General features: G+C 44.3%; 1 protein-coding gene across 1 annotated transcript in view; it reads left to right on the top strand.

Moving 5' to 3' along the window:
- The window catches only part of galnt14 (UDP-N-acetyl-alpha-D-galactosamine:polypeptide N-acetylgalactosaminyltransferase 14 (GalNAc-T14)), a 226087-nt gene that overhangs the window by 41517 nt on the left and 163150 nt on the right, over positions 1-21420 (top strand). The window lies entirely within an intron of this gene.

Below are 21420 nucleotides of genomic sequence, written 5' to 3'. Positions count from 1 at the left end.
AGGACTAAACCAGAACTAAACCAAGATTAAACTATAGCCAAACCAGGACTAAACCAGAACTAAACTAGGATTAAACCATAACTAAACCAGGACTAAACCAGGACTAAACCAGAACTAAACCAAGATTAAACCATGATTAATCCATAACTAAACCAGAACTAAACCAGGATTAAACCATAACTAAACCAGGGCTAAACCAGGACTAAACCAGGACTAAACCAGAACTAAAACAGAACTAAACCAAGATTAAACTATAACTAAGACAGGACTAAACCAGAACTAAACCAAGGTTAAACCATAACCAAACCAGGACTAAGCCAGAACTAAACCAGGATTAAACCATAACTAAGCCAGGACTAAACCAGAACTAAACCAGAACTAAACCAAGGTTAAACCATAACCAAACCAGGACTAAACCAGAACTAAACCAGGATCAAACCATAACTAAACCAGGACTAAAGCAGGACTAAACCAGAACTAAACCAGAACTAAACCAAGATTAAACTATAACCAAACCAGGACTAAGACAGAACTAAACCAGGATTAAACCATAACTAAACCAGGACTAAACCAGAACTAAACCAGGACTAAACCAGAACTAAACCAGAACTAAACCAAGATTAAACCATAACCAAACCAGGACTAAACCATAACTAAACCAAGATTAAACCATAACTAAACCAGGATTAAACCATAACTAAACCAGGACTAAACCAGAAGTAATCCAGAACTAAATCAAGATTAAACTATAACCAAACCAGGACTAAACCAGAACTAAACCAGGATTAAACCATAAATAAACCAGGACTAAACCAGAACTAAACCAGAACTAAACCAAGATTAAACCATAACCAAACCAGAACTAAACCAGAACTAAACCAAGATTAAACTATAACCAAACCAGGACTAAACCAGAACTAAACCAGGATTAAACCATAACTAAACCAGGACTAAACCAGGACTAAACCAGAACTAAACCAGAACTAAACCAAGGTTAAACCATAACCAAACCAGGACTAAACCAGAACTAAACCAAGATTAAACCAAGATTAAACCATAACTAAACCAGAACTAAACCAGGACTAAACCAGGACTAAACCAGAACTAAACCAAGATTAAACTATAGCCAAACCACGACTAAACCAGAACTAAACTAGGATTAAACCATAACTAAACCAGGACTAAACCAGGACTAAACCAGAACTAAACCAAGATTAAACCATGATTAATCCATAACTAAACCAGGATTAAACCATAACTAAACCAGGGCTAAACCAGGACTAAACCAGGACTAAACCAGAACTAAACCAAGATTAAACTATAACTAAACCAGGACTAAACCAGAACTAAACCAGAACTAAACCAAGGTTAAACCATAACCAAACCAGGACTAAGCCAGAACTAAACCAGGATTAAACCATAACTAAACCAGGACTAAACCAGAACTAAACCAGAACTAAACCAAGGTTAAACCATAACCAAACCAGGACTAAACCAGAACTAAACCAGGATCAAACCATAACTAAGCCAGGAATAAACCAGGACTAAACCAGGACTAAACCAGAACTAAACCAGGACTAAACCAGAACTAAACCAGAACTAAACCAAGATTAAACCATAACCAAACCAGGACTAAACCATAACTAAACCAAGATTAAACCATAACTAAACCAGGATTAAACCATAACTAAACCAGGACTAAACCAGAACTAATCCAGAACTAAACCAAGATTAAACTATAACCAATCCAGGACTAAACCAGAACTAAACCAGGATTAAACCATAAATAAACCAGGACTAAACCAGATCTAAACCAGAACTAAACCAAGATTAAACCATAACCAAACCAGAACTAAACCAGAACTAAACCAAGATTAAACTATAACCAAACCAGGACTAAACCAGAACTAAACCAGGATTAAACCATAACTAAACCAGGACTAAACCAGGACTAAACCAGAACTAAACCAAAACTAAACCAAGGTTAAACCATAACCAAACCAGGACTAAACCAGAACTAAACCAAGATTAAACCAGAACTAAACCAGAACTAAACCAGGACTAAACCAGGACTGAGCCAAAACTAAACCAGTAAGAAACATTTTAAGGTCCTGGAGTGGCCTAGCTACTCTCGACATCTCAACCCTATAGAAAATCTTTGGAGGGAGTTGAAAGTCCGTGTTGCCCAGCGACAGCCCCAAAGCATCATTGCTTTAGAGGAGATCTGCAGGAGGAATGGGCTAAACTATCAGCAACAATGTGTGAAAACCTTGTGGAGACTCACAGAAAACATTTGACCTCTGTCATTGCCAACTAAGGGTATATAACAAAGTATTAAGATGAACTTTTTTTATTGACCAAATACTTATTTTCCACCATAATTTGCAAATAAATTCTTTAAAAATCAGACAATGTGATTTCCTGGATTTTTTTTTTTTTCTCATTTTGTCTCTCATAGTTGAAGTGAACCTATGATGAGAATTACTAATCTTTTTAAGTGGGAGAACTTGCACAATTAGTGGCTGAATTAATACTTTTCTGCCCCACTGTAGCTTCAGGGACCAGAGATCAGGTTTGACATGCCTTAAATATTTTTGGATTTTTGTGGTTGTTTGTTTTTTATTTCTTTTAAAATAATTCTTCAGTGATGAAAATAGTAGTGTTCAGAATCATGTGTGAAGAGTTTAGGCTGGTTTGGTCTAAACTTTAGAGTGTAAAGTCTAAAGCTCCAGACAATGATTACACAAAGAAACACATGAACCACAGGGTTCACTTTAATGTGCTCACACTTTTATTCTGCTGACTCTGGACTGCACTTTGGACCTCAGAACCAGAACTAGACGAGAACTGAACCAGGACCAGACCGAGACTAGACCCGGACTAGACCAGGACTAGACCGGGACTAACCTAGTTGTGCTGACTGTTGTTGTTTTGGACCTTGGAGAAAAAAAAAATGTCCAGCTCAAACAGTATTGGAAAAGTCCAGTTCATTTCTGATCTGAGCTGTAATTTATTTCACAGAATAAAGATTTATTTTGTCAATACGTTTAGACCAATGTGCAGAATGCCCTCCTACATCCCTGTTTATCAGATGCCCTCCCGTCCTCCTATATCCCTGTGTGTCAGATGCCCTCCCGTCCTCCTAGATCCCTGTGTGTCAGATGCCCTCCCGTCCTCCTATATCCCTGTGTGTCAGATGCCCTCCCGTCCTCCTATATCCCTGTGTATCAGATGTCCTCTTGCCCTCCCATGTCCCAGTGTGTCAGATGCCCTCCCGTCCTCCCATGTCCCTGTGTGTCAGATGCCCTCCCGTCCTCCTATATCCACGTGTCACATGCCCTCCCGTCCTTCTATATCCCTGTGTATCAGATGCTCTCCCGTCCTTCTATATCCCTGTGTGTCAGATGCCCTCCCATCCTTCTACATCCCTGTGTATCAGATGCCCTCCCATCCTCCTGTATCCCTGTGTGTCAGATGCCCTCCCGTCCTCCTGTATCCCTGTGTGTCAGATGCCCTCCCGTCCTCTTGTATCCCTGTGTATCAGATGCCCTCCCATCCTCCCATGTCCCAGTATGTCAGATGCCCTCCCGTCCTCCCATGTCCCAGTGTGTCAGATGCCCTCCCGTCCTCCTGTGCGTTTGCTTGTGAAGCCTTAGTCTGCATTGTTTGCTCTTGTGTACGTACAGCCCACACAGCAGTATTTAAATCAGGAGCAGGGATTGACAGGAGTGGCGAGCTGACAGGTGCAGAGGGTTGGCAGGTGCTCAGTTTGGCCTTGTCGATGGGATTCATTGATTGGGGGGTAAATGCTTGTCACTCTTCTGTGTGTGTATCGAGCTGAGCTGATCCTCTCCTCATCCACTACAGTTCTGCTCCTGGGACTTTCTCCAATAGTGTCACAACATTTCAAACTCGATTTCAACACTAAGGACTCAATACTCAATATTGATCCTGATAGAACAATGATCATAAAAAACACTCTTTACACAATAGAATGTGATTTTCCACATAGTGGTACTTTGTCTTCTATTCCCATGTGTCTTGTATGTGTGTAATCCCGCAGTGTCCAGTATGTTCATAGTGGTCCATGGGTGTATGGGGTGTTTTCCTTTCACACTTTTTTCATAGTTTGTCCGGTGGGTGTGACTTATACTCAGATGCGACTTATATGTGAAATTATTAAAAGATATAATTTCACATCTTCGTTATTGTCACAGTGACAACTGCGCGAGGGCACTCTAACATACCAGACATTAAACATTAACATTCAGTTCTGTCTATGCTTCATGTATGTGTTTACGTATGTGTTAAGTAACATAGCAAAAGATGAAGTGTAAATCTATCAACTGGACAAATCCTTGTAAGAGTGAATATGTTTCGCTGCTCATCCAAGCTGCTTCTTCATTTCTGTGTTATGCAGTTACAGTTCATTTTCATATTTAATTTCATCTTATTTATGTCCCTTTCATTTATAAGACCATAAATGTGATAATTTTTCATTTGGAACAATATTGTACATATTTAGTTTATCATAAGTTTATTTTAAGGTTGTGAAAACCACTTCCTGTACCTGCCTTTTACGCTAATGTGAAGTCTTACCTGACAGAGCACTATTTAAGAAACAATTGAAAAGTAAAATATAAAGTTTTTGATTCACCGGTTTGTTTACTAGCAGGCCAAAGCGATGTGTATATTTTCTGTGCGTTTATATGCAGTTTTGTGTGTAGATGTAATATGAGCCAGAGCTTATGTTATATTTCATGTGTTTGCTAGTTCTACAGTGTGAACTGTGATGAAGAAGTAAGACCACAATAAACATCAGTGAAACGAACTCTCGTGTCTCTCGTGTTTGCGGACAAGCCACATATATTACGTTAGCGTAGCATATCTGATTAACTGTTACATACCAGACACGTGTTCAGTTTGTTGTTTATGTGTTACATTAGCATGCTGTACTGCCTGTTCAGCCTGTTTTTCTCTATTTTATTGTTATTTTTATAACTTGCCTTTAAAGATAAAATGTCTGTTTTTCTGGACTATAAGTCAGATCAAAAATGTGACTTATAGTCCAGCGCAACTTATATGTTTTCCTCTTCATTATCATGCATTTTTTCACAGGTGCAACTTATACTCCGGAGCAACTTATGGTCCAGAAAATACGGTACTTGTCTATTGTGTCTTATACCTGTGAAACACAGCTCAACATCATTCTAAATATATTCAGGAAAGGTTCATTTCTGTCTTGTCAATGGGACTTTTTTTTAGTATCGATACCTGCAAACAATGAGTATATAGTTTAGTTACTAGTTTTAGGATTGATTTTTTAGAGATTGATGATGTCATAGATGGAGGGCGGGGCTTGTGCAACTCTATGAGAGATTCACTGTTTTTGAAAGAAATCTCCAAACTTCTGATCCACAAATGTTGAACCTTCTATATGACACAAAATTGACTCTTGTGAGCTTTAAACCATGTTCTAATGCTGTTCCCTTATCAAAACCATATCTGGAGTCATGTTTTGTTTCACACATGTTTGAGTAACATTTTATTATTTGTCTACATCTCCAATGCTCAAAATGGCCTGTTCCACCTTGTGATGTCATGAAGAGGTAATTAACAGCTCCTTTTACCTTTAGTTCGGTAGAGATTTGCAATTCCAGAACTGAAATGATCCAAATGATTCTAGTGAAGGTGTATGGAGTTTAAAAACACAATGGAGCACTTCCTGTATCACCATTTGATGACATCACAAGGCAGAACAGAGTGTTTTCTGTTTGAGAGAAGAACTCGTAAATCTGCAGGGTTTGTGTGTTAAACATGTGAATGAAATAAAACACAACTCCAGGTCTGTGATGAAACAGAGTCGTATAGGCCTTTAACCCTATAGTGGCGGATGCTCTCGTGGTCGATAGAGTGCGGTTGTGGACTTTGCATTACCATAACTTCGAAACCAATTGTTCTATCATGTAAATTCAAACGGCATGGGGCTATTTAAATATTTTACCGTCTTTATGGTAATCTGCCTCCGTTGTCCCTCAAAGATGACAAATGAGAGCACGGGTGCTGCGGGGATTTTCCCAGTCACTTATTCAATGTGTCAAAGAAAAAATACAGATGGATATGTAAAATAGAGGTAGATGTGTGAAAAAAATGCAGTACATTTTGACACTTCCTTTAACATGATTTTTAAAGCTAAAAAAATAATCAAAGTCTAGGCGAGCTATACTGGTCTATAGTGTGCTCAGTCCTTAAAGGGTTAAACTGTTGTTATGGTCAGACTCTTTCGCTTCTTTCACTTTTATCCGTGGAATGTGCAAAATCCCAACATTTCAGTCTCAAACTCGTCCTTGGATAAAAGTAAAAGTAGTTTTTAACTTTGCTGATGAAGCGTTCTGTGTGTGAACTCCTCTGTTTCACTTGGCCCCATGCAGAGACTGAACAGTCTGCACACAGACCCCATCTCTCTCTCCCTCCTTCTCTCTGTCCCCTCTACTCCTCCTTTTCTCTCCTTTTCTCTCTTCTTCTCTCCCTCTCCCTTCTCTGTTTCTCCACTTCCTCTCCTTCTCTCCTTTCTCCACCCTCCCTCTCTCTTTGTCTCTACTCACTCTCTTTCTCTCTTCTCTGACCCTTGGTCTCCCTCTCTTGCCTGTTTCTCCCTCTTTCTCTATTTACTTTTCTCCCCTTTATGTCCATTCTTCCTCCTCTTCCCCCTCCTGTCTCTTCCCCCCCCTCTCTCCCTCTCTCCTCTCTCTTCATCTCTCTCCTCTTCTCTCTCTTCACTAACCCTTGGTCTCTCTCTCTCCTCTCCCTCCTCTTCCATTCTCTTTCTCTCTCCTTCTCTCCCCATCTCTCCTTTCTCTCCATCTCCCCCTTTCTCCTCCTTCCCTCCCTCCGCTGCTTTCTTTCCCCCTCTCCCTCTCTCCTCTTTTCCTCCTCCCTCTCTCTTTGCCTCTACTCTCTCTCTTTGCTCTAACTCTTTGTCTCCCTCTCATCTGTTTCTCCCTCTTTCTCTCTTTCTCTCTTTCCCTTTCTCCTCTTTATATCTCTTCTTCATCCTCTTCGTCCTCCCTCCTGTCTCTTTTCTTTCCCTTTCTCCTTCTCCCTCTCTCTCCTCTCTCTTCATCTCTCACCTCTTCTCTCTCTTCACTAACCCTTGGTCTCCCTCTCTCCTCTCTCCCATCTTCCATCCTCTTTCTCTCTCCTTCTCTCCCCATCTCTCCTTTCCCTCCGTCTCCCCCTTTCTCCTCCTTCCTTCCCTCCCTCCACTCTGCTTTCTTTCTTTCCCCCTCTCCCTCTCTCCTCTTCTCCTCCTCTCCTCCTCCCTCTCTCCTGATCCCCTGTAGAGATGAGAATAATTACACTGGTACAGCGTCAGTAAACAGCTCTGTACCTCACGCTTCATTTCCTGTAACTCTCCTCGCCAAAGCATCGCCGCGGCAACCACACAAAACACAGCCACGCGATTAAGCAAACAAATAAACACGGATTTGGAGATTAGAATGAAAAATTACACGAATAATTAACAAAAGAGATCAGGAATCGAACCCACAACCTTCAGCAGGAGAACCACTCTGCCACAGTAACACAGGGAGGACATGCACTCAGAGAGATCAGGAGTCACACCCACAACCTCCTCACTGCCTTCCCTGAAATGTTCCACAGTACAGCATTAAACATGTCTATCTTTCACTTTTTAAATAACAGATGAGTTAAAACGTGCTCCACAGATCCGATCTGTAACTTTGCCTGGTGGCGTCTCCTGCTCGCTGTAAGATAGATACTGTGGAACATTTCAAGCATCTCTATTAAAGACAAGCAGGTGGGGGAGTCTTCACTAGAAAAGTTCCGTATTGCAGCTTTAATGGCTCATGGATGTGTAAAACATAACACATCTCTCCTCTGCGGTTTACTGGCGGACATGTTTCTCGTTTCTGTTATTTTCCGAGTGCAACCTTCGAACGTTCTCTTGTCTGATTTATCCCCACGGCAATGGCGAGCGCGTACAGCGTTAGCACAAACGTCGTATTTGTTCTGCCCGAGGTAAAACCCAAGGACAATCATCTCCAAACAGAATCTCCACAAACATTTAGAGACGTGAGGAGCGGCCCGAACGCGTCCTTCAAACGTGATGGATGGAGCGCTGAAAAGAGGAGAGGAAACGAGGGAATACTGATGAGACGGACGAGGGAAAGATGAGTCTAGAATGTGTCGGTCCACAAATGTTCTCCCTGATCATGTCTGTTAGTGACAATATTTCTCCAGCCACAGTGAGGAGGTTGTGGGTTAGATGCTCTCAGCGAGGAGGGTAGACACTGTCAGTGAGGAAGTTAAACGCTCTCAGTGAGGAGGTTGTGGGTTTGACGCTCCCAGTGAAGAGGTTAGATGTTCTCAGTGAGGAGGTTGTGGGTACAACGCTCCCAGTGAAGAGGTTAAATGCTCTCAGTGAGGAGGTTGTGGGTTCGATGCTCTCAGTGAGGAGGTTGTGGGTTCGACGCTCTCAGTGAGGAGGTTGTGGGTTTGACGCTCTCAGTGAGGAGGTTGTGGGTTCGACGCTCTCAGTGAGGAGGTTATGGGTTTGACGCTCTCAGTGAGGAGGTTGTGGGTTCGACGCTCTCAGTGAAGAGGTTAGACGCTTTCAGTGAGGAGGTTGTGGGTTTCACGCTCTCAGTGAGGACATTGTGGATTAGATGCTTTCAGTGAGGAGGTTAGAAGCTCTCAGTGAGAAGGTTGTGGGTTAGGCGCTGTCAGTGAAGAGATTGTGGATTAGATGCTCTCAGTGAGGAGGTTGTGGGTTTGACGCTCTTATCTCTTGTTGTAATTGATCTTGATGCTTCTCTGATATGAGCAGTGTTAATGAGAGTTTGACTGGAGCTGGATTAGACTTCGCTCTACTACCCTCTGAAGGATTATCACAACAGACGGACACACCAATCACAGTTAGTCATTTTGGGATGTAGAGCAGTCGCAACCTCTTAAGAGCTCTAAGCTTCATCCGGCAACCTCACACCCAAAACATGTGTCCTGGGGTCATTTAAAGAGCCCATATCAGGCTCTGATCTGTTCTAACGCTGTTTCCTCATCACATGTGTTTTGTTTCATTCACACATGTTTAATACACAAACTCTTCATATTTAGTCTGAGTTCTCCTCTCACATGAGTCAATTTTGTGAAATCTAGGACCTTTAATGATAAGTATGTATCTAAATTTGTATATGGTCAATGATGGCTTATGAGTTTTCCTGTTTAAAATTACTTCCTACAAACCATTCTTAAGTATCCACCATTCAGGAAGCTGCCTTGGGTAGCACCAATATCTGTGACTTTTTTCCCCCGATGGTACGGCTTTAAGGTTAAGGTTTATCAATCGTAAGAGAAATCCATTCTCCGCATTTGACCTATCGTTCACTGTCTCTGGGTTACACCTGTCAGAAGCAGTGGGACTCATCTTCAGATCTTGAGCTAGTCTTGGTCAGGATGAGCTGCTCCTCCAGCTCCTCAGCTGGAGGATTGGACCTGTTGTGCATGTTTTGTGTTGAAGGGGGGGAAACCAGAGTGCTCAGAGGAAACCCACCCAGACACAAGGAGAACATGCAAACTCCACTCAGAAAGACCTAAGAATTGACCCCAAAAGCTTTTTGCTGTTAGGTTAAAGTGCTGGCAACTTTGCAACCGTGCCACAGATTTTGCTGCCAATCTCAAGGGTAAATAAGTGCATGTCCTGTATTACCACACGATGACATCACAAGGTGGAACAGAGTGTTTTCAGTTTGAGAGAGGACCTCAGCCTAAACTGCAGGGTTTGTGCGTTAAACATGTGAGAATGAAACAAAACACAGCTCCAGGTCTGAGGAAACTGCATTAGAACAGATCAGTACATAGAGTCATTTGAGCTCTTTAAGTGGGAATCAAGGCAGAATATAATAAATAACACTCTCATGTTATGGTCCAGTCCAAAGTCCAGGATCAATGTCCAGAGACCAGGACTAACCTGAGACCAACTTTAGACCAAGCCAATTCCTTGTGCAGAAATAACCCTTAATGGTGCAGTTATAAAGGAATGTTGAACCTGCAGGACATACTAGACTCCTGTTGGACCTGGACCCATCTCCTGACCTCAGCCTGCTCCTGGTCACATATACACATGGGATATATTAACGCGAGACCTAACGCCTAAACTCCGCCCACAAGCACATATCAAATACACCTGCTAAACTGGGCAGTACCTGGAGGAGGGGCAGGGCCTAGGGGTATAAGGAACAGTGTGATTGGTCTAACAGCTATCCACACTTCAAACTCCGCCCCTGCAGCCAGGTGTTTCTGATCACAAACACTGTAACCAGGGCAGTCATGTGTGATGTGATGTAGTATTTGAAATTACAGAGGCCACTGGTTTGATCTAGTTTGTGCTAAAATGTCAAAAAATAAAAAGACTAGGGACAGTAGATACTAGTATTAAAACACCATATACACAGTAGGGATGGGACAGTAAACAATAAAATCCTTTATCGTGATAAACGGGGACCGTAATCGCTCATGGGACATTTTATATAATTGTGACTTTTCAACACAGGCGTCAACAGGGGGGGACAAAGGGGTCTGTTGTAAGGGGCCCCAGAGTCTTAGGGAACTCAGAATTGGACCCTTTCCCTATTGATTTGTATTAGAGGCGGGCCATGTGAGGCTTATTGCTCCAGGCCCCCCTGCTCATCCATAATATTCTCTGTTAAAGTTATAAATATTCATACCCATAACAACTTTAATCACCTTTAATCAGTACTTGATCACAAAATGGAGGCTTTAAACTGCACAGAATCAGTGAGAACAATATAAAGCTGGTGTGTTTCCTGTAACATGCCTCATGACACGAGCAAACAGTGAAAGAAACACAGAGCTGTTTTAATCCTACAAAAAAAACATCTTATACCATCATTTAAACGCCACTCAATGTAAAAGTATTTGAAGTAATCAGAATATACTACTCTGATTGGACCACGTATCAGAGTACTTTGCAAAATGATAAAAACTGACAGTGTGAAGGGCCTTGACAGTGACAGTGTGAGGGCCTGACAGTGTAAAGGGCCCTGACAGTGACAGTGTGAGGGCCTGACAGTGTGAGGGGCCTTGACAGTGACAGTGTGAGGGCCTGACAGTGTAAAGGGCCCTGACAGTGACAGTGTGAGGGCCTGACAGTGTGAGGGGCCCTGACAGTGACTGTGTGAGGGCCTGACAGTGTGAAGGGCCCTGACAGTGACTGTGTGAGGGCCTGACAGTGTGAGGGGCCCTGACAGTGACAGTGTGAGGGCCTGACAGTGTGAGGGCCTGACAGTGACAGTGTGAGGGGCCTGACAGTATGAGGGCCTGACAGTGACAATGTGAGGGACTGACAGTATGAGGGCCCTGACAGTGACAGTGTGAGGGACCTGATAGTGACAGTGTGAGGGCCTTGACAGTGACAGTGTGAGGGCCTGACAGTGTGAAGGGCCCTGACAGTGACTGTGTGAGGGCCTGACAGTGTGAGGGGCCCTGACAGTGACAGTGTGAGGGCCTGACAGTGTGAGGGGCCCTGACAGTGACAGTGTGAGGGCCTGACAGTGTGAGGGCCTGACAGTGTGAGGGCCTGACAGTGACAGTGTGAGGGGCCTGACAGTATGAGGGCCTGACAGTGTGAGGGCCCTGACAATGACAATGTGAGGGACTGACAGTATGAGGGCCCTGACAGTGACAGTGTGAGGGACCTGATAGTGACAGTGTGAGGGCCTTGACAGTGACAGTGTGAGGGCCTGACAGTGTAAAGGGCCCTGACAGTGACAATGTGAGGGGCCCTGACAGTGACTGTGTGAGGGCCTGACAGTGTGAGGGGCCCTGACAGTGACAGTGTGAGGGGCCCTGGCAGTGACAGTGTGAGGGCCTGACAGTGTGAGAGCCTGACAGTGACAGTGTGAGGGGCCTGACAGTATGAGGGCCTCACAGTATGAGGGCCCTGACAGTGACAGTGTGAGGGACCTGATAGTGACAGTGTGAGGGCCTTGACAATGTGAGGGCCCTGACAGTGACAGTGTGAGGGCCTGACAGTGACAGTGTGAGGGCCCTCACAGTGACAGTGTGAGGGCCTGACAGTGTGAGGGCCTGACAGTGTGAGGGCCCTGACAGTGACAGCGTGAGGGCCTGACAGTGTCAGTGTGAGGGCCTGACAGTGTGAGGGGCCCTGACAGTGACAGTGTGAGAGCCTGATAGTATGAATGGCCCCTTGGTCCTGTGAGGGAGTCTTTAGTCTTTCATATTGTGTCATTCTGAAAGAGGCTCAGAGGTGGGACCTCCTCTCCTCCTTCCTCCTTTCAGGTGCGGTCTGGTCTCTCATCTCTCTCCCCTCTTTTTCTCCTCTCCTTTCCTCTCTCTTTCTCTCCTATATCTCCCTTTCCTCCTCTCCTTTCAGCTCAGTCTCTCCTCTCTCTCCTCCTCTCCCTCTTCTGCTCCCTCTTCTTCTCCTTCTCTCTCTCTTCTATCTCTCCTTTCAGCTCAGGTCTGGTCTCATCTGCTGCAGCTGTCCAGCACTAATAGAACAGCACCATGCAAATCACTGGAGGTAATAGAGCAGAGGACAGAGGCAGACAGACGGAGGAGAGGGAGGAGGAGAGAGAAGGAGGAGGGAAGAGGAGAGACAGAAACAGAGGACAGGGGCAGACAGACGGAGGAGAGGGAGTAGGAGAGAGGAAGAGGAGGGGAGAGAGGAGAAGGAAGGGAAAGATGGAAGGGAGAGAGGAAGGAGGGGAGAGAGAGGCAGAGGACAGGGGCAGACAGACGGAGGAGAGGGAGGAGGAGAGAGGAAGAGGAGGGGAGAGCGGAGGGGAGGAGGAAGGGAAAGATTGAAGGGAGAGAGGAAGGAGGGGAGAGAGAGAGGCAGAGGACAGGGGCAGACAGACGAAGGAGAGGGAGGAGGAGAGAGGAAGAGGAGGAGAGAGGAAGAGGAGGGGAGAGACAGAGAGAGGCAGAGGACAGGGGCAGACAGACGGAGGAGAGGGAGGAGGAGAGAGGAAGAGGAGGGGAGAGAGAGGCAGAGGACAGGGGCAGACAGACGAAAGAGAGGGAGGAGGAGAGAGGAAGAGGAGGGGAGAGACAGAGAGAGAGGCAGAGGACAGGGGCAGACAGACGAAGGAGAGGGAGGAGGAGAGAGGAAGAGGAGGGAGAGACAGAGAGAGAGGCAGAGGACAGGGGCAGACAGACGGAGGAGAGAGGAAGGAGGGGAGAGAGAGAGGAGGGGAGAGAGGAGGAGGAAGGGAAGGTGGAAGGGAGAGAGGGAGGAGGGGAGAGAGAGAGGCAGAGGACAGAGGCAGACAGACAGAGGAGAGGCAGGAGGAGAGAGGAAGAGGAGGGGAGAGAGAGAGGCAGAGGACAGGGGCAGACAGACGGAGGAGAGGGAGGAGGAGGAGGAGGGGAGAGAGGAGGAGGAAGGGAACGATGGAAGGGAGAGAGGGAGGAGAGGAGAGAGAGGCAGAGGACAGGGGCAGACAGACAGAGGAGAGGGAGGAGGAGAGAGGAAGGAGGGAGGGAGGAAGAGGGGGAGAGGAGAGCTAGTGAAATTGTAGGGGGAGGGAGAGGGAGGAGAGAGGAGGGGTGAGATTGAGAGGAGAGTGGGGGCAGAGGACAAGGGAGACAGATGAAAGAAAAAGAGAGCGAAAGAGAGAAAGAGAGAGAACAGGGGAGAGGGGGAAGGAGGGAGAGGAGGTAGAGGGGGAGAGAGAGGGAGGAGGGGAGAGAGGGAGAAGGAGGGGCAGAGGACAGAGGAGACAGGAGCAGAGCGATAAAGAGGGAAGATAAACAGTGAGGGAAGGGGGGAGAGAGAAGAGAGAGGAGAAAGAAAGGTGAGAAGAAAAGGGGAGGGGAGAAAGGAGAGAGAGGACAGGAGAGACACAAAGAGAAGAGGGAGAAAGAGAGAAGGAGCGGGTTGAGAGAGTGAGATGAGGAGGAGATAAGGAGAGAAAGGGGAGAAGATGGGGTTGGGGCAAGAAAGACAGGATGAAAGACAGGGCGAAAGAGGAGTGAAATGATATTAGGTGACAGTGGCTTTGGCGGGCGTCTTAATAAGTTTGGCAGCAATAGACGTTACTAAAACTTTAAAACAAGAAACTCATTTGAACAAGATTCAACAGTGAAAATACAGGCCCACAGAGACGCTGGCCCAGTGTAAAATACAGGCCCACAGAGACGCTGCCCCAGCGTAAAATACAGGCCCACAGAGACGCTGCCCCACAGAGACACTGGCCCAGTGTAAAATACAGGCCCACAGAGACGCTGGTCCAGTGTAAAATACAGGCCCACAGAGACGCTGGTCCAGTGTAAAATACAGGCCCACAGAGACGCTGGCCCAGCGTAAAATACAGGCCCACAGAGACGCTGATCCACAGAGACGCTGGCCCAGCGTAAAATACAGGCCCACAGAGACGCTGACCCACAGAGACGCTGGCCCAGCGTAAAATACAGGCCCACAGAGGCACTGGCCCAGTGTAAAATACAGGCCGACAGAGGTGCTGGTCTAGTCTAGTCCTGGTCTAATCCTGGTCTAGTCCCAGTCTAATCTCTTCTAGTCCTGGGTTAGTTCTTGTGTTTAGTTGTACTGTATATATAGTCCTGGGTTAGTTCTTGTGTTTAGTTGTACTGTATATATAGTCCTGGGTTAGTTCTTAGTTCTTTCAGCCTTGTTCTCTGGTCTCTAAACAGAATGAGCCGTTGTTCCAGCTCTCATGTCATTACTGTGGATGTGTTGTCATCGGGCCCGGAGCAGAGGCCGCGCTTGCTCCAAAAATACCCCAGGATCAGTGCTCTCGGGCTGGACACTGACAGCTGCCTGCCCCCTCTGCCTGGAGCTGTGCAAAACCAGGCACTCTGCAGCTTTACAAAGCACAGGTGTCAAACTCCAAATGTGCACACAAAAATAAAACATCTAAATAGCAGAGACTTCTATAGAAAGTCTATTCTAGACTGGACTCCAGTCTAGAACAGTGTGAGGGAGTGAACTCGGGACTGAAATTTGAAAACCTGATTTTGATACAACGGAATAGAATCGATACTCAGTACTGATTCTGATACCACAATGATAAAAAAACAAAACAAAACACTAGAATGTGATTTTTCACATTAAATACTTTGTGTTCTATTCCCATGTGTGTTACATGTGTGTAATCCTCAGTGTGCAGTAGGTTCATAGTGGTCCATGGGTGTATACTAGTCTATGTGTCTTATACTTGTGAAACATACAGAGACACATCATTATAAACATATTCAGGAAAGAGTCATTTATGTCATAACGTCTGGGGGATCAAAGATACAGACTCAGGGTAAAAGTTTGACACTTTATTACAAACAAGGAAATGTGAATGTTGGTTGATGGAGCAGGTAGTAGAGACCGGGGTCGAAGGCTGAAGTGTTCGTACCAGTCGTGGAGAGCTGGGTCAGAGGTGCAAGGAGGGTCCAAGAAACAGGATCTGGCAAAAACGAGAAAAAAACAGCTGAGTACTATGAACACAATCACAAAAAACAGACTGAGACAAGCCGAGCTGTACCACGGGGGATACATGAACGATCTGGCAGAGTTTGTAGGATTCTTAGTCTCTTAGTACTCCACAGGTTTAGGCTGATTGCTCATGGACTGCAGGTGTGTAGTGGGTGGTGCCAGAGTCTCCGCCCCGTTCTTGGCACAAACACAGAAGGGAGGGGGAAAGACTGGGATCTTGACCATTTCTGTCCTGTCAGTGGGACTTTTTTAGTATCAATACCTGCAAAACATGAGTCAAATCTACTTCTGATACTAGTTTTAGTAGTCAGGTGGAGTTCTCTGTGTAACTATCAGACCTGGTTTATGGTTAATATCTCTGTAATTACTGGGCCTGTCCACATGAAACAAAAACTGCCACAAAGTTGAGCATCTTCTCCATCTGTAGATGGGGGTTGTCAAAATGCGATATTGGATTTGACATCAAGCAGTTTGAGCAAATTTTTAAAAAAGTGGTGCCATTGTTCAGTCAGAAAAGCAGTGCTGCTTTAAGTTGCACTATGTAACTTTTTTGGTTTAGTGTCACTCGCTTGTCTCCATGGAGACGTTATTACTTTTAGTAGAATGTTCCACAGTGAGTAGAATGTTCCACAGTATGGTATGAAACATCTATCTCCATGGAGACAAATGGGTTACACCACAAGTCCAAGGTCAAGGCAGGTGAGATCTGTGGAGAGGCGACTTCGCTCACACTAAGAATGCTTGTTTTTTAATGAATTCTTAAGCAATAAAAACGCTTGTAGACACCAAAACACCAAGACAGTTAGGTTTAATGCCATACTGTGGAACATTCCAGGCAAAGCTGTTCTTCAAAAGCTGTACTTCAAAACTACCACTTCATGACATCACAAGGCGGAACAGAGCATTTTGAAGTTTGGAGATGTAGACAGACTAATGATAGATTTACTCAAACATGTGTGTGTGAAACAAAACACAACTCCAGGTCTGTTTCTGAGGAGATAACAGCATTAGAACATAACTTAAAGCTCATAAGAGTCAATTTTAAGGCCCCTGCTCCATCTGAAATGATCATGTCATACTGCAGGATTGGAGCGCAGTGAGTGAGTTTTGACATGAACACTTGCTTGTTGCCTGAGTTGGTTATAATTGGAAAAGTGTTGAGCTCTGAGCGAGGCTTAGCCCAGTCGTCCGTGTAATAGTGATTTTATTGGACTTTATTAGAATGATTTGTGCCGACTGGTTCTGCTAAAGACGCTGAGAGAATGAACTGTTTTACACAGAGTTCCGCTTTAATCCACACACTGGCTGTGTGCTGCAGAAATGTAAACCACAAATATTCTATATTTTGAGTTAAATGGTCTTCAGAAACAGCGCAGGACTTATGTTTTGTTTCATTCACAAATGTTTCAGTAATCCTGCAGATTTTGTCTATCTCTTTCTCCAGAGCTCGAAATCTGTTCCACTTTCTGATGTCATTCAGTGGTGATCCAGAAATGTTTTTAAAGGTCCTACATTATGCAAAACTAAATCTTGAGAGCTTTAAGCCATGTTATAATGCTGTTACCTCATCAAAAACAGACCTGGAGTTGTGTTTTGTTTCATTCACACATGTTTCAGTAACACTTTATTATTAGTTTGTCTACATCTCCAGTTCAAAATGCTCTGTTCCATCTTGTGATGTCATGAAGTGGTATCCTTTTACTTGTAGTTCAGTAGAGATTGGCCATTATAGGGCTGAAATTATCCAAATGATACTAGTGTAGATGTGTCACGGCCCTAGGCCTTAAGATCTTTCCGTTGTTTGTATTTGTCTATTTATTTTGTGTGTGTGTCCCTGAATCTGTCTACTTTCCTCATGAAATCATGGCTGTTGGAGCCCTTGCCTGTCATTGGAGGGTGGTTTCTCAGCCTGGCCAATCCTGGGGTTCACTTTTAGCTGCCTCCCCCCATTTAAGAAGACTCAGGACACCTGTTCGAGGCTGCTGGCCTGTGTGTGGCCAGTCTGCCATTTTCGTGTGTCTCTTTGTCGTATCACTACAGTGGTAATGACTCTGTGAGACACTTCGCCATCAGTATTGACTTTGTGTTTGTTCGTCAAGATTTTGTTATGTTACTGTGAAATTTGTGTTTTAGTTAACTTTACCTGTTGTTTTTGTTTAAACCTTGCAAGGTACTGTCTGTTTCAATATTTTTAGACCCTTTCTGTTTAACATCCCTGTTCATTAAATTACTTCTTAATGTACCATTTTCCATCTTGGTTTCTTTTGTTGCTTCCATGTCCCCACAATGTTGGGTTGTAACAAGATGTATGTTAAATCACAGTGGAGCACTTCCTGTATTACCACATGATGACATCACAAGGTGGAACAGAGTGTTTTCTGTTTGAGAGAAGAACTCAGCCTAAATCTGTAGGGTTTGTGTGTTAAACATGAAACAAAACACAACCCCAGGTGGGTTTGTGATGAGGAAAAAGCGAGGATACAGTGTAATATGGACCTAGAGTGCTGTCACCACATAGTTAAACATTTATTTGTTATTGTTGTTTAATGCTGTTATTTTAGCCTCATTCACACTTCACTCCTCAGTGTGTCAGAAGATTTGGTCCTACTTTTTCTACACAAAAATCAAGGCATTATTTTTACTCGTTTTGGATACCTGTTTTGTTGTGTGGGATCACGCGTGATGTAGGCTTGTGGGCGGAGCCTTGTACTGAATCTTACAGCTAACAATAAGGAGGGATTGAATAGGGTCCAGGAGACATAGGTACATGCAGGGATGTCATCTAACACCTCCTCAGGCATGTTTTGATGAGGGAACAGCGTTAGAACATGGGCCATTCGGCAGAACTCTTTAAACATGCCTTGGTGGAGGTCTCTTGTATCACTTGTAGTTAGTCTCCAGATTTATGGTGCTCATTACAAAGTGCAGTGTGGTCTGTCTGCATCTTATCATTTGGTGTTCAGTCCCAATTAAATCGCTGGATAAATGTTTTTCAATTACACAGCCGCACCCTGAACAGCGAAGCGTCTCTGAGTATATCATCAAACGCCAGGCCTGCGTCTGCTCAGCACGTCTGGACACGTCTGGACACTTTACGCTGTTAGAGCTAAAATTACACAGTGACCTTTAAAATGATTCAACAATTCACGTAGCTTAGACCTCATGGTCTAAAATGTCCCTGTGTGTCAGATGCCCTCCCTGTGTCTTGATGGGGTCTTAGTTTAGACTTTTACAAACATGTTCTGAAATACTTGGATTATTTGATTAGTTTAGATTTCAGTCCTCACTTAAATTGTTAATCCAGTTGCAATAGTTATATAAAACAAAAAACACTGTTAGATGAACCAGGACTGTACCAGAACTAAACCAGGACAAAATAAAGAATAAGCCAGGACTAGACCAAAACTGAACCAAGACTAAACCAGGACTAAACAAGGACTAAATCAGAACTGAACCAGAACTGAGCCAGGACTAAATTAGAACTGTACGGAAATAAACTAGGAGTAAACTAGGACTAAACCAGGACTAAACCAAGGACTAAACTAGGACTAAACCAGGACTAAACCTGGACTAAACCAGGACTGTACAGAAATAAACTAGGACTAAACCAGGACTAAACCTGGAGTAAACCAGGACTGTACAGAAACAAACTAGGACTAAACTAGGACTAAACCAGGACTAAACCAAGGACTAAACTAGGACTGAACCAGGACTAGACCAGGCTAAATCATGACTAAATCAAGTCTAAACCAGGAGTAGAACAAGTCTGAACTAGGACTAAACTAGAGCGAAACCAAGACTAAATAAGCACTGAACTAGAACTAACCAGAGTCCTTCGTTGCGAGTTCAAATTGTTGCCTTGTTGGTGGTCTCCTCTTTTTGTTAAAGTGATCAGGGCTAAAAGTATGCCATGTGACCTTTAAAATAATACGAAAATTCATGATTTTCTAGAGTAAATTTAAGACAGAGGAGAGCCGGAGAGAGAAAGAGGGAGGAGAGGGCAAGAAAGAGTGAGAGAGAGTGGTAGGAAGAGGGGAAGAGAAAGAGAGTGAGGGAGAGCGGGAGAAGGGAAGAAAAGAGAAGGAGAGAGAGAGAGAACGGGAGGGTGAGGGGAAGAGAAGGAGAAAGAGAGTGAGAGAGAGTGGAAGGGAGAAGGGGAGAGGAGGAGAAAGAGAGTGAGAGAGAGTGGAAGGGAGAAGGGAAGAGGAGGAGAAAGAGAGTGAGAGAGAGTGGAAGAGAGAGGGGAAGAGAAGGAGAAAGAGATGATGGTATTGATCATAATGACAGAGAAGAGCTGAGCTAATCCAGCTAATCAAGTGCTAATACAGAGAGAAGGGGGAGGGAGAGAGAGAGAAAGAGAGAAAGGAGAGATAAAGGAGGAGAAAAGAAGGAACAGGAGAGAGGCAAAAGGATAGAGAGGGAAGAGAGAGAAAGTGACAGAGAGATCTAGACTGCAGACTTTAAAACATAGAATTATAGCATACACTTAGACTAATCCTGGTATACTCCTGGTTTAATCCTGGTTTAGTCCTGGTTCAGTCCTGCTTCAGTCCTGGTTCAGTCCTGGTTCAGTCCTGGTTCAGTCCTGGTTCAGTCCTGGTTTAACACCTCATATTTCATTCCTCTCCTCCTTTAGATGCTTTAGTTTTGAATGAAGAACCTGATCTCAGACAGAACCATGAAACAAACTATTGAAATAAAGTGCTGTCCATTTGACCCTCCTCTCTGTTCCTCTTGTCCAACAGGAGCTGGTCTCTAGAAATCGTGTTTCAATTTAAACTATTCTACCTATTTTCCTCACATTCTCAAAATGGTCACCCTCTCTCTTTATCTCAATCTGATTGTTCTTCTTGTTTTTGTGTTTTGTTTGTCACTTCCTCTTTTTCGCACCACAGACAGGAAATGAACGCTGCTCTGATTCAACTGACTGACCCAACATTCTATCTCTCCTTTTTACTCTCTCTCTGTTTTTTTATCTATTGGGCCTCTCCATCCTCTTTTATGTCATCCAGAAGGTTTTGTCTAAGATCTGGTCCCTCAATCAAAACAAATGAGCAGAAAAGGGAAACAAAGCAGCAATAAGCAAGGACTGAACCAGGACTAAATCAGGACTAAACCAAGACTAAACCAGGACTGAACCAGGACTAAACCAGGACTAAACCAAGACTAAACCAGGACTAAACCATGACTAAACCAAGACTAAACCAGGACTAAACCAAGACTAAACCAGGACTAAACCAAGACTAAACCAGGTCTAAACCAAGACTAAACCAGGACTAAACCGTGACTAAACCAGGAATAAACCAAGACTAAACCGTGACTAAACCAAGACTAAACCAGGACTAAACCGTGACTAAACCAGGACTAAACCAGGACTAAACCAGGACTAAACCAGGACCGAACCAGGACTGAACCAGGACTGAAACAAGACTACATCAGGACTAAGCCAGGACTAAACCAGGACTGAAACGGGACTAAACCAGGACTGTACCAGGACTAAACCGGGACTGAACCAGGACTAAACCAGGACTGTACCAGGACTAAACCAGGACTGAACCAGGAGTAAACCAGGACTGTACCAGGACTAAACCAGGACTAAACCAGGACTAAACCAGGAGTAAACCAGGATGAAACCAGGTCTAAACCAGGACTAAACCAGGACTAAACCAGGAGTAAACCAGGACTAAACCAGGACAAAACCAGGTCTTAACCAGGTCTAAAGCAGGACTAAATCAGGACTAAACCAGGACTAAACCAGGACTAAACCGTGACTAAACCAGGACTGAACCAGGATTAAACCAGGACTAAACCAGAACTAAACCAGAACTAAACCAGGACTATATTAGGACTAAAGCAGGACTAAATCAAGACTAAACCAGGACTAAATTAGGACTAAAGCAGGACTAAAGTAG

The sequence above is a fragment of the Periophthalmus magnuspinnatus genome, chromosome 24 (genome assembly GCF_009829125.3).
Source record: "Periophthalmus magnuspinnatus isolate fPerMag1 chromosome 24, fPerMag1.2.pri, whole genome shotgun sequence".
Lineage (NCBI taxonomy): Eukaryota > Metazoa > Chordata > Actinopteri > Gobiiformes > Gobiidae > Periophthalmus > Periophthalmus magnuspinnatus.
The sequence above is the reverse complement of the archived record's forward strand: the minus strand, read 5'-3'. Positions and strand labels throughout refer to the sequence as shown.